The sequence below is a fragment of the Trachypithecus francoisi genome, unplaced genomic scaffold, assembly GCF_009764315.1.
Source record: "Trachypithecus francoisi isolate TF-2019V2 unplaced genomic scaffold, Tfra_2.0 Lachesis_group5, whole genome shotgun sequence".
In the NCBI taxonomy this organism is placed as follows: domain Eukaryota; kingdom Metazoa; phylum Chordata; class Mammalia; order Primates; family Cercopithecidae; genus Trachypithecus; species Trachypithecus francoisi.
The window spans coordinates 126,000,613-126,006,398 of NW_022681470.1; the positions used below are offsets into that span (position 1 = coordinate 126,000,613).

The 5,786-nt window shown below is 35.7% G+C and overlaps 1 long non-coding RNA gene across 1 annotated transcript; it reads right to left on the reverse strand.

Moving 5' to 3' along the window:
• Positions 1-2,561: 2,561 nt before the first annotated feature.
• On the reverse strand, positions 2,562-5,502 carry LOC117075596. The gene is made up of 2 exons (XR_004434059.1): positions 5,400-5,502; positions 2,562-3,878 (listed from the first exon to the last, which is right to left on the reverse strand). It is a non-coding gene; the product is annotated as an uncharacterized LOC117075596 (long non-coding RNA).
• Between the last annotated feature and the right edge of the window lie 284 nt (positions 5,503-5,786).

The following is a 5,786-nucleotide window of genomic DNA, read 5'->3' on the forward strand; positions in this document are numbered from 1 at the left end:
TCACTTACCATCACGTTTTCAAAGTGCATCCATGTTGTAGCATGTATTAGCATTTCATTCCTTTTTATGGCCAATTCCATTGTATGGATATGCCACATTTTTTTGTTCATTTATCAGTCAATGGTCATTTGAGTTATTCCCACCTTTGGCTATTATGAATAATGCCATTTGTGTACAAGTTTTTGTTGAGACATATGCTTTCATTTCTCTTGGGTATATATACATAGAAATAGAATTGCTGGACCATTTGACATTTAAAGCAGCTGCACCATTTAACATTCCCATTTACATTCCCAGAAGGGTATGCGGATTGTTTTCCATATCCTTGCCAACATCTTGTTATTGACTTTTTAAATTCTAGCCATCTAGTGGGTATGAGAGAGTATTTCATGATTTGATTGGCATTTCTCTGATAAGTAAAGATGAAGAGGATCTTTCCATTTGTTAACTGGCCATTTATATCTCTTCCTTAAAGAAACATTTATTCAACTCCTTTGCCCACTTTTTAAATTGATTTATTTATCTATTGAATTGTAAGAGTCCTTTGTATTTCTGAATACAAGCCTCTTATTGGATACATGATTTGCCAATATTTTCTCCCATTTGGTAGGTTATTTTTTTACTTTCTTGATTGTGTCCTTTGGAGCACAAATATTTTTAAATTTAATTAAGTTTTGGAGAATCTTTGTAACCTGGTACTTTTGACAGCCTAGCAACATCAGTCAGCTTTTGACATTACCTAGCTCCCTCACCCTCCTCTGTGAAAAGACCACCTTGGAATCCTTCTGCTCATCTCCACACCACTTCCTTTGGCCCTTCAGCCTCAAGCCATAATATCCATCTTTCCATTTTTCAGACATGCAAAGCTGTTTCCTACATTTGAAACTTGACATTTGAGTCTCGGTTCCAATGTCACTTCCTCAAAGAAACCTTCCTGGGCACCCAAACAAATTATCCCATTTCATCATTATCACATCTCTTTAATTTTCTTTATAACACATATCTTTATTTATTTATTTATAGAAATACTAAAATATTCCATCAAAATATAAGCTGCATTAGAGAAAGAATCATACCTACTTCCTTCACTGCTATGTCCTAAATACCTAAAATGCCACATAGTAGGTTCTCAATGAACATTTCCTGAGTGATCTAATGAATCCTCTAGCCCAGACATTGTGCTAGGGACTAGAAGAAATAGAGTAAATAATACTGATTGCCCAAACAGGGCTGGAATCACTTTAGAAATACACTTTGTGATTAGTGTTATGGGAGAGGTATATGCTTGTTAGCAGAAAACTTATTTGGCAAGATGAGTTAAATATTTATCTTATTAAAATAAAAATATCTTTAAAGTTGTTGAGATAGATGAACAAACTTGCTCTGCAAATACTCAGAACTCCTTTAATTGACTTTATTATGCCCCCACACACATTTCATTGCATTTCACATCTGCTAAGTCACCTTGCAAGGATTTTTCACATATTCACTACTAGCAGAGAGAAATGAAAGGGTCTAGCTGTACTCTTTTCCTTCATCCCTCACTATCTGATAATAGTAATAATCATCATAATAAAATAACAACAATAATGCTTTTCTCTCTCTCTCTCTCTTACCTGGGGAAGAAGCAGGAAAAAGCTAGCCCCTCTCTGATCTGGTTGAAAGCACCACGGTAGTTGCCAGGCAGCTGGGTTCCAGTCCCAGCATTCCTAGAGTTTGTTGCATAAACTTAAGTCTTGTGTACTTTTTTAAAGTACTTTTTTAAAGGTTCTCTCTTCAGTGACTTTTAGTTATTAAGATGTTTCTTATCTAATTTATAAAATTTGTATGAGGATCAAATAGGGTAGATGTAAGAATGCATCCAGCTCCTCCAGGACAGAGAATGTGCCATAATCAGCTCGGCACTTTCAGAAACACCCACATTTGATCAGGTGTTAAGATAGTTTCTAAAAGAACCCATGCTCATATACACCATACTCTTGCTTCAATGATTTCCTCAGCCTAGGATATTCTTTCATTTTCCACCCCCACCCCACTGACTCTCTTCCATGCCTTAATGTTTGTGTAAACATCCTTTCTTTCTGATAAATGCTGGTTTTGATACTCTGCACTCTAACATCCTCAATGCTGACAGCAATGTAGGAACCAAGAGCATTAAGATTAATTGAGAATGACTGAAGATACATCCTGTAATAAAAACCACACACAACAGTCTATCAAACAATGAGAAAACAATAACAAAATGTCAGTAGTAAGTCCTTATCTACTAATAATTACCTTGATTGTAAAAGGATAAAGTTCTCTGATCAAAATACAAAGAGTGGCTGGAAAGGATAAAAAAAAAAAAAAAAAAAAGGAGCCAACCCAACTATCTGCTGCCTACAGGAGACTCACTTTACCTATAGAGACACAGACTGAAAATGAAGGAACAGAAAAAGATACTCTATTCAAGTAGAAACCAAAAGAGAGCACGAGTAAGTATACTTGTATTAATATCAGGCAAAATAGACATTAAGTCAAAAACTGTAAAGAGAGACAAAGAAGGCCATTCTCATAGAATAAGGAGTAAAATGGTGGTTACAGGAGTTTTTATTATGGGGTGTTTGTGGGGTGGGGTTAAAAAGATGTTGGTGGAAGGGTACATAATTACACCTAGATAGGAGAAATTAGTTCCAGAGATCTACCATTCAGCATGGTGACTATAGTTAATACACTGTATTCTTGAAAAATGCTAAGAGAGTGGATATTGTGTTCTCACCTCAAAAAATAATAACTATGTGATGTATCACATTTGTTAGTTAAGTAGATTTAGCCACTCCACAATGCATATATAAAGTCATGCACCATATAACAATGTTTTAATCAATGATGGACCTCATGTACTACAGTGGTCTCATAAGATTGTAATACCATATTTTTACTGCATCTTTTCTATGTTTACATATGTTTCAATACACAAATACTCACCAGTGTCTATAGTATTTAGTACAGTAACATGTTACACAGGTTTATAGCCGAGGAGCAATAGGCTACATTATGTAGCCTAGGTGTGTAGTAGTTTATACCATCTGGGTTTGTGTAAGTACACTCTATCATGTCTATGCAATGACAAAATTGATGGATTTCTCAGAACATATCCTCATGACACAGAACTGTACTTCAAAATATTGTGTTATACATGATAAATACATATAATTTTATATGTCAATTCTTTAAAATTAAATATTTTTAAGAGACAGAAGTACACACACATACTCTGTAACAAACTAGGAAGAACATATAATGTGTTTCCAAGTTTCCAAATCCTAAAGAGCTAGTGATAATTCTCAATCAGTGTGGCCACTAGGAGCTGGTCTGGCGCATTCTTCTTGCAGTCTCTGTGATGCTTCTGTCTGCCCATGCTACTCACCTCCTCTGTCATCTGCATTAATGTGCTCCCTCTTTGATTCAGAGTTTGTTTCAGAAGCTGTTAGTCTTTGCTTATGCATGTTTGCAAACCACATGCAGTTGTGCAGGTTGTGCACATAAAGAAGCACTGGGCAAGGGAAGGGAAAGATGGGATTGACACCCCACCTTCCCTTTGTCAGCCATGCCAGGAGGAAAAAAAAATATATCTTTTTAAAACCTGTCCACCCAGAGGCAATAACATTTTGCAATTCACAGTATGTAAGCTTACAGTGGCTCCCTTCTCAAAATACCCATTGAATAATTCAGTCTTTATTTAATTTCTGCAGAAGACTGTATCCCTCCAAGACCCTGGATAAAGGGACTGGCTCCACGATGCTGGCTTTGCTTCTCTCTACTCTCAGTGTTTCTGGTACAGGCACCATGGTCTGCATGTAATGTGTGCTCTCTCCTCTTAGTCAGTGTTCAGCATCCTGAAAAGGAAGCAGTTTTGAAACCTTTTGGTGAAAAGCTCATTTCTTGATAGGAATCTGAATTGAGAAGTAGGCTTTCTCCAGGATAACACTTCCTCTGTCACTCCCCTCATTGGTAGCAACTGGGGTTTATATAGTTAAATTATGTAATGCTCAACATTATATAGGCTACATATGCATTACAGCCAAAATCCAGTATCTAACGAGTAAGGCTGTGATGAATTTTGCCCCTATTTGTTTTTCTCTATTTCCTTTTCTCTGAAATGCATCTCACAATGTTGGGGTGAGTAGTAAAATAACTATATAATGTCTGACTGAATACTGAAGAGGAATAAAACCATTTGCAATGTTTTTTCAATATTTCTCTAAGATCTTAATGAAATTTTAAGTTTAAAGGAACTCAATACAATTTAAGTAATACAATATTCTACAAGGAAGTTTTCACGGAAGCCAAAAACTTCATCATTATTAAAATTAAGTATGTTGTTATTAAAAGAAGTTTTCATAGAAGCCCCAAATTTTATCATTATTAAAATTAAGCATGTTGGTATTAAAATAAGTGGGCTTCTTTTAAATGAACTGAAATGTAAAAAAATTACTTCAAATTTTAGTCCAAGACAGTATGAAAGAAGAAGAAAATAAATGCTGAAAGGATTAATATAAGAAATGACAGAACTGTTTTGTATCTATCATTCTTTGTGTTTTCTCCCTTCTTCTTGAAAGCAAAGATACTATAACAAATAAAAGTTTAATAAGTAAAAAATACATGTTAAATGAAAAACCATGATTAACTTATTAAGGACCATTAAGTATATAATTACAAGGATTCTATTACATTAAGATACCAATTTCTTTAAAGCCAGAAATAATACCTACTGAAATTTTAATTATTTAAATGAGAAGAGAAGGAGGCATGTTATCTTCTCTGACAAAGATTAAAATCAATTTAATTGCTTCTCTGCTGCCTTGACATGATTCTTGCTGTGAGTCAAGCAACCAAAAAGGGAAATTAATACCGCAGCTGTTAATCAAGTGATATCCGTGCACTCCATTTGATTACATCAGGGAGAAAACCATTGCTACTTGGCTGACTTGTGTGTCTATACCCCTTTTTGCTGTAGTTGGGTTAGCTATGAGAAATGCTGAGACTGGACTTAATTTTTAGAGCCTGTGATAGCGCTAGGTGAGGCACAGCCTCAGGAAATTGCAGGTTGCTGTGTTTGAGCCTGGGTAAAGGCAGTCCTATCAAGACAGAGGTTTGTTCCAAATTAAATTCACCCTTTGGTGCCTGATTCTACTGTCCATAGTGTGAAGTACAAAGAAACACAAGGGGCACTGGCAGAGCTAGAGAATGAGAAAGAATATGAAGGTATAGCTAAGATTGATGCGTTTTTGCCCATAGAACATAACAATATATTTTTCAAGGTAGACAGCAGCAGTTTCTAGAGGTCAAATACCAACTCTCTCACTCAAATTAGGACATGCATTTGAAAGCCAGGTACAATAACAAGTGATGCACACCTCGAGGCACCCCCACTCATATCCTCTGACTTTAAAACCAGGCTTTTGTTAAACACTAGTGCTGAATGAACATCCAGCAGCATACTTGGCAAACTAATATATCTGATTGTAAAAAAAAAATTTTTTTTAATGGTATTCTGAAATATTTATGAGTGTGGAAATACAAACCAGTACCCTGCCTCATGATCTGTTATCAGCCCTTGTTAACTTTACAGATGATGAGAGACACTGGAATAACTGGGGTTGCCAAAACTAATAGATCTCAGGTACTTTGCACCCACAGAGTTCAGTTTCATCAAGGGCCCTTTTTTCAGGAACTTTTAACTCTCTCCCTTCCTGTTTGCCATCTCTTGTGAGAGATAGAGATGGATAAGAACAATTCTCAAA